General features: G+C 32.6%; 1 long non-coding RNA gene across 1 annotated transcript; it reads right to left on the bottom strand.

Moving 5' to 3' along the window:
* Positions 1-759: 759 nt before the first annotated feature.
* Positions 760-11,075, bottom strand: LOC118151681 (uncharacterized). Its single transcript, XR_004740121.3, has 4 exons — positions 11,004-11,075; positions 3,505-3,700; positions 3,068-3,154; positions 760-828 (listed from the first exon to the last, which is right to left on the bottom strand). It is a non-coding gene; the product is annotated as an uncharacterized LOC118151681 (long non-coding RNA).
* Between the last annotated feature and the right edge of the window lie 557 nt (positions 11,076-11,632).

The raw sequence follows: 11,632 nt of genomic DNA, 5'->3' as shown, positions 1-11,632 counted from the left end.
GAAAAGATTTCACCATGTTGACAAGGCTGGTTTCTAACTCCTGACCTCAAGTGATCTGCCTACCTTGGCCTCCCAAGGTGCTGGGATTACAGGCATGAGCCACTGCTCCTGGCCACATATTTCTATTGTAATTACTCTCCATAAAGAAAATGGCTGAAGACCAAAATGCCATTATATCACTAGGTAAAATAAGACAGTCCTAATCATCTAGTCTTATTTTAATTGAAAATTTCCTTGGCCTATCAATTTACCTCATGTACTTTAATAAGGCAAAAATTAAAGGTACAGAAAGATATGTGCATATAATTATTCATTGCATCCTTGTTTATAATATTAAAAATTGAGAAACAGCCACTATTTTCCATAGGAGCTTGTTAAAATAAGCTATGGTACATCCCTCATTTAATGTTGTAGTTATCAAAAATGCTTGAGAAAAAATGACATGTTTGCAAATAAAAATACCCAGATACACACAACCACATATTTACATATGACATGTTGGCCTACATAGTTACTAAGAGGATCAGAATTGACATACAACCATAATTCCTTTTAGCAATTAATTCATATTATATAATCTAATGTTTAAGAGTTTCTTAATAATTAAAGGTATTTTAATCTAAATGATTGAATTGCATATCTTTCACTTTATTATAATGTTTACAATTTATCTTGAATGCATTTAGTTTTTTCTATTGACTACTTGCAAGCATTTTATTATCAGAACACACATGAAATATAAAGTAAATATCTAAACACTGGACCCACCTGATTGAATTCCCTTGCTTTTCTCCTTGATCAAACCAGGTCCAAAGGTTTTTTTCTAAACTGAAACAAAGAAAAACAACAACAACAATGTAAAACTACTTTCTTAATGGAATGGTATATAATATTTTTAAGATATCTGTATACAAGATAGTACAATGACAAAGTCACAAGTCACAATAATGAAGTGAGGGGACAAAATAAAGCAGGATAAGTACTTGGTATCTAGTCTTATATGGATATTTAGAATATATAATGTCAAATATAAAACAACAACTTCAGAAAACATCTCCATTGTGCTTCTACACTAATCAGCAATAACATTCAGATGTCCATGTCTTAGTTGTAGCCTTGTTAATCTTACATTTAAGCAAGGAAGATAGATAACTAAAACAGTGATAAGAATAGAGTGATGGGTGTGTACAGTGTGCCATGGGACAACAGCATAGTTATACAGTCTAATCCTTAAGAAAACATTAGTGAAACAAAATAAATTGCTAACTAATAGGAACAATTTTTAAATACAAGGAAGATAGATCCAAGAATATTAAAATGACACAATAAAACATTTTTAATGCAAACCATCAATAAAACCAGTAAAAAGGAAAACTTAACAGATGCATTAAGAGTTTCCAATGTCATTTAACATGCATATCTTGTAAAAGCATTAGAAAGCCAGTAACACGGACATATTTTCTCAACATATGAGGAAGAGAAGATGTCAGGGCAAGTACCATTTTAGTTCACAAAGAGACTACTTCAGGAAAAAAGCATACTATATATATGTAATTTCTAATATATATAATTTAGCTCAGAATCCTCAGAAAAGGTAAGATATAGAAATAGGATATAAAAAAGAGGGAATGTTCATTGAGAGAAAATGATGTATATTTAATTACCTCGTTAATTAATATTGTAATAATATAAAACAGAAAATATTATTTTAAAGGTGGAAACACATAATTAAGTAACATTTTACTAATAGAAAATAGTGTAGATTTTTTTTCTGGACTTTGATGAAGAGGGAGATTTGGAGATGAGATGGAAGCATTTTGACAGAGGTCATAACTGTCAAAGTCAAATCGGGTAGACAGTTTGGTTAGAGAAGAAGATTAATTTAACTATGTCAGTGAATATATGTTAGGCTGCAGAAAAAATGGGACTGGAAACATAAGGTGGGTGAATTTGAGTAGAAAGTTGAAAGTCAGACAGAGTTTAAGCCTATTTTGTAGACAATAATATCATAGTACCATAATATGTAATGTTGAAAGGGATTTCAGATATTTATTACAGTTTGGGAATTTTTTATTGAGAAAACTGATGCTCTTAAAACATTAAATAGCTTAATTGTAATGATAGTACCGAGACCTGACTTCAAATCATATTCTCCTCAACAAGAAACAGTGTTGAGGAGAGTGGGTCAAACAGTGAGTTCCTGCAATAATAATTCATTTTAGAAACAGTAATCTCTGAATTATATTGAGGAAATATTTACATAATTGAATGGAAGTAAGAACATTAAATAAAGATTAAAGAGCACTTATGAAGAAACGTGTAAACATAGAAAATGAAAATATCATTTAGAAATGAGAGTGAGGTGTGAGTTCTTAATTTTCAAAGGAAGATGTGACACAATTTAGTGAACATAAAATTAAAAAATGAAGAATAAGCCATCAGTTCTATATTTCTGACCTAGAAGACTCTGGGGCAACTAGGCATTATTCAAAGCTAAACTGTTAAAAAAAAAATGCCATATTTAGAGAAAACAAATCTATAGACTAGTTATTATGAGGGAATAAATTTGCAAATTTAAGTTAACACTTCAGAGATATATGTGGAATCCAAATAATTTAATTTTGCACTATTTCTGTAAACATTAATTTTTTTTTGTCTAAATAGGAATTTATTTTCCCCAAAATTTTGAAACATGAACATAAAACAAAGCGAATCATGAGCTCCTAGGAATATATTTTGGAGCATTCAGTTTGTTTATTTGTTCCCAGTAATTAGAAACCTTCCAAGGAAAAAACGTGAAATAGCAATTACTATTTTTTTTTTTTTTTTTTTTTTTTTAAACGGAGTTTCGCTCTTGTTACCCAGGCTGGAGTGCAATGGCGCGATCTCGGCTCACCGCAACCTCCGCCTTCTGGGTTCAGGCAATTCTCCTGCCTCAGCCTCCCGAGTAGTTGGGACTACAGGTGCGCACCACCATGCCCAGCTACTTTTTGTATGTTTAGTTGAGACAGTGTTTCACCTTGTTGACCAGGATGGTCTCGATCTCTTGACCTCGTGTTCCACCTACCTCAGCCTCCCAAAGTGCTGGGATGACAGGTGTGAGCCACCGCTTTCGGCAATTACTATTAATGCCTTCAGGCCTTCACTCCAAAATCTAGACCAAAGACCAAACAAATTAGGAGTTTTTCAGAATATATAAAATTCTCTTTCTTATATTGCTTTCTCCCCTACTTCTCTCCTCTCTCCTTTCCCTCCTTCATTTTCTCCTCCCTTGTACATGCACACTGATAGCAGAAGTTTGGTATACAAAGTAAATGTATTAGGCTGGAAATAAATGTTTGGTTGCCATGCCACAGTTAAGTAATTTACAAAATATAACTTACTGAATTCAAATTTGCAGTGTAACCAGGTTTTTGACCTTTATTTTCCTCTTTATCAGCTCTTTATTAATTCTTGTTCTTCTAAATGCCCACGACATAAACTTATCTATTTTCTTTTATCTACCTTGAATTTTGGGGGAAATCATGTGCTCTTATTCTGGCTTCTTGAGGTCTTGCCTTTAAGTTCAAGATAAACTTCATGCAAAATAACCTTTGACATTGCATGATGCCTCTCACACTTCTCAATTGTCACAGGTTTCTCCTTTTTCTGGCTATTTCAGACCCATTATCATTTCCTTTACAACTGTTTTTTCTTCTTTCTGAGGTAAAGATTGATTTAATTAGAGTAATTGTTGTAACTTCTTTAATAGCAGAGTATGTTATATATACGTGTACATCTATAGAAAGTACAGGTACTCATAGCAAGATGTATATAATTTAAAAGTTATAAAATAAAAATAGAAGAAATGAAGCAAAAAACCACAAAGAATAATCTACCTATTATTTCACCAATCTTTAAGTAAAATATACTCAAAAAATTTTCAAGTCATTAAAAAATATGTGGAATATGTCATTATATTCTGCAAAATGACCAGGGCCTATCCATGTTTGTTTAACTTTGCATTTACTTCCCTATTTTATTCACTTTGAAATCCTCTATTAATTTTTTTACTCAAAAAAATTTTTGAGTAAAAAATTTATTCATATAAAGCCATCATTCAAAAAATATGGTGCAAAATAGAATGTGTGGTAGTTTTTACAAGAACTATAAAAGTATCCAAAAATGAATTATAAATTACATCACAAAAGCATAAGAATAATTTTAAGGTAAGTGAAATAAGACCCACTTCTCTATCAGAAAACTATAGAAAAGCAATATTTTGACATGCAAAATAATTACTTTTGTTTTGGAGGTAAAATATACTTGTTATCAAGTATAAATCAATCCATAAAAAACTAATATTTCTTCTAGAATGGCCATAAAATTTTAATTTTTATTACTTTATTTGAGGGAATAAGTTTTTAATAAGTAATGTTCAAAATAAACATTAAATCTTATTGAAAATCATATACAAAAATTACCTCAAAATGGATCATAAACTGAAATGTAAAGCCCAAAATTATACAGAAAATATAGGAGAAATTTATAGGAGAAATATCTTTGTTACTTTTGAGTAGGCAAAGATTTCTTAGAACACAAAAAGCATAAACTATATTTTAAGAAAACTAATAAACAACTTCAATTTTAAACAATTACTTTTAATCAGTATATGGCAGTGTATATCTTATCTAAATTATTAGTAAAATTGAACAATATGAGCCAAAGCAAAAAAAAAAAAAAAAGAACTCCTCTTTTATTTGATAATATTGCTCATTTATCCATTTGTTTTTGGATTATAAAGTTCAAGTAATACTTTTAAAAGATGCATACATAAAAACACTAGAAGTAAACCTAGGCAATACCATTTGGGACATTGACATAGGCAAGGACTTCATGACTAAAACACCAAAAGCAATGGCAATAAAAGCCAAAATAGACAAATGGGATTTAATTAAACTCAAGAGATTCTGTGCAGCAAAATAAACTTTCATTAGAGTGAACTGGCAACCAACAGAATGGGAAAAAATTTTTGCAGTCTACCCATCTGACAAAGGGCTAATATCCAGAATCTACCAAGAACTTAAACAAACAAGAAAAAAACAACCCATCAAAAAGTACGCAAAAGATACAAACGGACACTTTTCAAAAGAAGATATTTATGTTACCAACAAACATAAGAAAAAAAGCTCCTCATAACTGGTCATTAGAGAAATACAAATCAAAATCACATGGAGATACCATCTCACACCAGTTAGAATGGCGATCATTAAAAAACCTGGAGACAACAGATGCTGAGGAGGATGTGGAGAAATAGGAACACTTTTACACTGTTGGTGGGAGTGTAAATTAGTTCGACCATTGTGGAAGACAGTGGGGCAATTCCTCAAGGATCCAGACATAGAAATTCCATTTGACCCAGCAATCCTATTACTGGGTATATATCCAAAGGATTATAAATCATTCTATTATAAAGGCACATGCACAAGTATGTACATTGCAGCACTGTTTACAATAGCAAAGACTTGAAACCAACCCAAATGCCCATCAAAGACAGACTGGATAAAAAAAATATGGCACATATACACCATGGAATACCATGCATCCATAAAAAATGATGACTTCGTGTCCTTTGCAGGGACATGGATGAATCTGGAAACCATTCTTCTTAGCAAATTGACACAAGAACAGAAAACCAAACACTGTATGTTCTCACTCATAAACGGGTGTTGAACAATGAGAACACATGGACACAGAGAGGGGAGCATCATCACACATTGGGACCTGTTGGGGGATAGGAAGGCTAGAGGAGGGACAGCAGGCAGTTTGGGGTTGGGGAGGGATAACATTAAGAGAAATACCTAATGTGTATGGTTGGGGATGGAGGCAGCAAACCACCATGGCATGTGTATACGTATGTAACAATTCTGCAAAAGCTGTCCATGTACCCCAGAACTTAAAGTACAATAAATTTAAAAAGATGCATACTTCTGTATCATTTATAACTTTGCTTTTAGTCTCTCACCCAAAGATAAAATAAAACATTGGTGGAGAGATTTTGCTACAATATAGAAAACTTAACTTTTTGTATATTAATCCTACTTGAAATAATATAATCTTATGTGTTATGGCAAAGATTGTGGAGGCACACCAAGGTTTTTATTACTGCTTCTCCTTATTCCAAGGTAGGACTGATGGCCCAGCCTATCCTGTCTAACAGGCTATGGACAGAGATGTCGTAAGTCTATTGTGTATCAAAACATTGAAGAGTTAGTGTGATGTCTTCACAGTGTCTTCCCTTGATACAGCAACTAGGAGGCTGAATGACCCAGCTGGTGCAGTTATTAGACATTAAAGTTTCCATCAGCCTGGATCCCTGAGTGACAGTATGGACAAAGAACACCTAGAAAGTGTTGCACGAATGAGAGTTAAATTTCTGTTTTGGAAATATTTGTTATCACTGCATATCCTAACCTAACAAATATGTACTTTTTATTACCACTTTCAATATACCAATGTAAGGAACTCTTATTTATTAATCCATGTTAAAATTTGTCTGATACATCAATTTTACTCACTCATAATATATCTTATCTGATTATTTACCTTTATTATTTTCAACTATTTAAATTTGTAACATCAACATATTTCTACTTTTCCTTTTCTGTCTTGCCATAGCTTAGAAAATAGATTTTAGTCATAAGAACATGGGCACCCAAAGTGCTTCTGAACCCAGAAGAGGGATAAAGTTAAATGAGCCAGAGCTGTCACTATACTGAGACCCTTGGGGTTATGCTGGGCCAAATTCTAGGTAAGAATTGTAGCAAAGCAAATGAATGACTTGCAGTGTTAAAGAATAAGAAAGATATTAATGGTTACATGTGTATCATGGAAAGTGTTCTAATGTATAATGGTATAAAGAACATTTACATTTAGTACATTTGAATTTTTGTAATATGGTTGTTTCATTTTCATAACTATTAATTTCTGGTATTTTAAATAAAATGGTGAACAAAATTTCTAGAAAAATGATCAGAGAGACAAGCAACATTTGACAGATGAAGAGATGTGAATAGCCTCAAACCTGTGGACAAATGTTCAATTTATCAGAAATAAAATACATATATTAATAAAATAGTAATAAAACACAGATTTGGCTATCTTATTCACAAATACTAAAAAGAACTACAGAAAATAAAGGTGACATGATGTGAAGAAATTCACTAAAATGGTTTTTTGGAACGAAGAATGCTGCAAATTTTGTAGGAAAATATTGATAATTTATATTAAGATAAAGCAAATATTTTCAAGAAAATTCTAATTATAATGGAAATAAACTAGAGCAGCTACAAAGTTCAAAATAGGAGATCAATGGAATTTTATATACAATATAAATAAGTCCACTAATTGAATTTAAATGCATTTAAATACAAATAAATATGTTCATTTTTAACAAATATGTGTTTGTCTTCTACAATTATCCTATAATTGTGTCATGATGTTTCTAGTCACCAAGTACTCAGTGGTGAATAGAAAGACAAATCCCTATTCAAAGTATGACATAAAGGCCAGGTGCAGTGACTCACCCCTACAATCCCAGTACTTTGGGATGATGAGGTGGAAGCATGTCTTGAGACCAGGAGTTCAAGACTAGCCTGAGCAACATAAAGATAACCTTTTCTATAGAATAACAACAACAAAAACAGTAAAGTGTGGTGATAAGCACCTGTAGCTCCAACTACCTGGGAGAGTGAGGCAGGAGGATCCCTTGAGTCCAGGAGTTTGAGGCTGCAGTGATCAGGCCATTGCACTCTAGCCTGCGCAACAGAGAGAGAGACCCTCTCTCAAAAACAAACAAACAAACAAACAACAAACAAAAACAAAGCACAAAAGCACATCCTAAGTTCAAACAGTGATAAATGAGATTAATGAAGAATGGAAATCTGGATGATGTAATAGGGTAAGTTGGGATGAGGTGAAACAGCAAGGGGGCATTTAGAGTGGGCAGGGAGGTGAGGCCTTACTACCAAAGCATCATTTCACCTGAAAGCTAAAAGACAAGAAATAGGAAAGGCAAGCTAGATGAAAGGAAAAAGGAAAGGCAAGCTAGAAGAACAAACACAGAGACTCTAGGATAAAGATGAGTTTGCTGTTTGAAGAATAGAAAGATACCATAGGTTCGAGCCTGGTGGGTTAGGGGAAGAGTGCTGTGGAATAAATTTAAAACTACATGGCCAAGTCTTTTGGTACTTGGAGGCTAAGATAAGGGAAATGGATTTTATGTCAAGGCCTGGGGTTAAGAGGAAGAGGACTTTCACCAAGAGGAGTAATCTGGATTTGTTTACATTTTACAGATCATTCTGGTTTCTGTGTGGAAAACGGAGAGTTCAGGGAGCCAGAGATAAAACACTGTAACTTCTAAAGTGAATGTTGCAGTATTAAGGAAAGAAATAAAAGTGGTCTAAGCCAGGACAGTAGCTGTGAGACTCGAAAGAAATGAAGTAACTCAATAGCTGTATGATTATTGAAGTCTTACGTTTGGGAGTCTCTGAATAGAGCTACTAGATGGTTTTACTTGTTGCAATAGGGAAAACTAGAAGGAGAACAAATTAGTGGTCAATGGAAAGGGAAAAATTATGAGCTCATGTTTGTCATGTGAATCTAAGCTCATGTGAATCTAAGATGGGATTTTAAGCAAGCCTACTTACTGATATGTAAATTTGAATCTCAGTGGATGAGTCAGAGCCCTTTTTATAGAAGTGGTTTTATGAGTCAAAATAGTAGATGAGAGCATTAGGGAGACACTGTAGATAGAGATAACAGCAAATAAATCTTTCGGAAATCACTTCATTGAGTTTCCCTTTAAATCTATGCCACCTAATACTCAACATAATAGCAAGCACATTTTTCTCTCTTCAGAAAAATATGAAACTAGAACTGTATTATTTAAAAAGTTGCAGGAAGTTCTGCAGTGCCACATTTTATATAAAAACCATTCACCAACATTTCAGATTTTATTTTTTCATTATAAATTAACAAATTATAGTTGCATATATTTATACCGTACAAAGTGATGTTATGATTTATAAATATATGTAATAATTAAAACAAGCTAACATACCCGTCACCTCAAACATTTATGATTTTCTGATGAGAAAGGTTGAAATTTATTCTTAGTGATTTTAAAATGTACAATACAACATGATTAACTATATTCACCACACGCTGCAATAAATCTCAAAAAAAATCTTATTCCTCCTGTATAATTGAGGCTATGTGCTCTTTGACCATCATCTCCCCATTCTCTCATACCCCACCCCATTCTGCTCTCTCTGCTTCTATGAGTTCAAATGTTTCAATTTCCACATATAAGTGAGAACATGTGGTATTTCTGTTTCTGTGTCTGGTGTATATCACATAGCATAATTTTCTTCAATTCCATTCATTTTCTTAAAAAAGATGGAATGTACTTCTTTTGTAAAATAGTGTGCTATTGCACTGTGAATATATACCATTTTCCCTTTGTCCATTCATCTGTTGATGGACCCTTAGGTTGGTTCCATAATTTTGCTATTGTAAATATTGTTGTAATGAATGCTGGAGTGTAGACATCTCTTCAACATATTGATTTTAAATCTTTTGAGTAAATAACCAGAACCGAGACTGCTGAATCATATGGTAATTCTATTTTTGTTTCTTTGCAGGACCACCATACAGTTTTTCATAAATGACTGTACAAACTTATGTATCCACCAACAGTGTACAAGGGTTACCTTTTTTCCACATCCTCACCAACATTTGTTATGTTTCCTTTTTTGGTAATAGCCTTTCTGAAAGATATGATGTGTTATATCATTGTGATTTTAATCTGCATTTCATGAATTATTAGTGATGTTGAGCATTTTTCCTACATCTGGTGTCCATTTGTTGGTCTTCTTTTGAGAAATGTATATTCAGAAACTTTGACCATTTTTAAATTGGATTATCTTTTCTATAGAATTGTTTGAATTCCTAATATATTTTGCATATTAATCTCTAACAGATGTTTGGCTTGCAAACATTGTCTCCCATACTGTTGGTTGTCTTTTCACTCTGCTGTTTCCTTTGTTATGCAGAAGCTTTTTATTTAGATATAATCCCATTTTGTTATTTTTGCTTTTGTTGCCTGTGCTCTTGGTGTCAAATCTAAAACAAATCATTGTCCAGACCAGTGTTGTGTAGTTTTTTCCCTGCATTTTCTTCTAGTATTGCTCTTTTTGCTTTCTACTAGGATAGGAGACATCTAATATAATTTTTTCCATGTTTGTTTCAAGGACTATGCCGCATAAAGCTAATTTGAATTTTCCAAGATTCAAGTGACTAAATCAACACTCCCTTTGTGAGAAAAAATTACTTTCTGTTTTTTATTTTATTTGAAAAATTGGATGGTAACACTCATTTGGATGCAAAGAGCATTTGCATTCTTATTGTCTAAAGTAATTCAATTACTGGTCATTCTTTACAATGTTCATGATTTTTCTTACTTTCCTTATCAGAATGCAGGCATGAAAAGCACATGCATCTTCTTGAGAAAAAAATATTGCTTTTATGAAGAAAGTATGAAACTAATTATAGAAGACTGAGGAGGGGTTGAGTTGCCTCAGACCTGGACTCATCTGTCTCACTAAGTGTGTCTTCCCACAGCTTACCTCCAGCTTATGCCTTTCCTGAAGATGCATGTTTTTATGTTTTCTGTATTCATGTTGAATCATTAATAAAATCATTTTGAATCTAATAAAATCTTCTAGAAAATACATTATATCTTTCAAACACTCATATAATCAGAACACCACCTAGGTGGAATAAGTATTAGCTGACACCCAAAGTTAAAAATGGCTTTGGTAATTAAGGTAGTACTATGTTCCTGCTGTCACTTCCTATATATATATATATTTAAATCAACATCATTTCTTAGTCCCATTGTCTTTTATACCTGAGGTTTCCAGAAAAAGAGAAAACAAAATAGCTTCATTGTAGAGACTGACCTGGGAGCATGCACGTGACTTTATCTTTTTTTTTTTTTTGCTATTATTATATTTAAACATGGTTTATTTCCTAAAATGGAGAAAAATAAAATGAAATTAAAGCAAGAGTAACAGGAATACAAACACTGAATTGCAATTATGTCTTTCTATGCAATATGACCAGAAAATTTAGTCATATTTCTGTATTTTTATGAAATATATCAACATAGAGATAAGAAAAGCATTATCAGAAAGACATGGTAACCTTATATGTGAAACTCTGAGAACATAAACTACTCATTATCCTTTTCCTCCTCATATTGCAAGTACTCCTGTGTTTAAACTTCATTTAGGCATCCCAGGGAACTGTGAACAGTATCACAGTTACCACTAAAACAAACTTTAAAAATAACCAAATTAGAGATATCATTGATTATTTGGTCCAGACAGTAAATTCTAAAGCCATTTGTGTACTCACACATATTGTATCCTGGCATATAATGCCACATCCCTATAAGTGATTTCAAAACCCATCTGATCCTTACTATTCTACAATATAATCACGGATATTTATTATTTTGTAATGGACACTAAGACTTTCCTTCATAAGTTGAAAGCCTAGTCTTTCTTTTTCCTTCTTTAAGGGAGAT

The sequence above is a fragment of the Callithrix jacchus genome, chromosome 1 (genome assembly GCF_049354715.1).
Source record: "Callithrix jacchus isolate 240 chromosome 1, calJac240_pri, whole genome shotgun sequence".
Classification (NCBI taxonomy): domain Eukaryota; kingdom Metazoa; phylum Chordata; class Mammalia; order Primates; family Cebidae; genus Callithrix; species Callithrix jacchus.
This window is presented reverse-complemented; position numbering and strand designations above follow the sequence as displayed.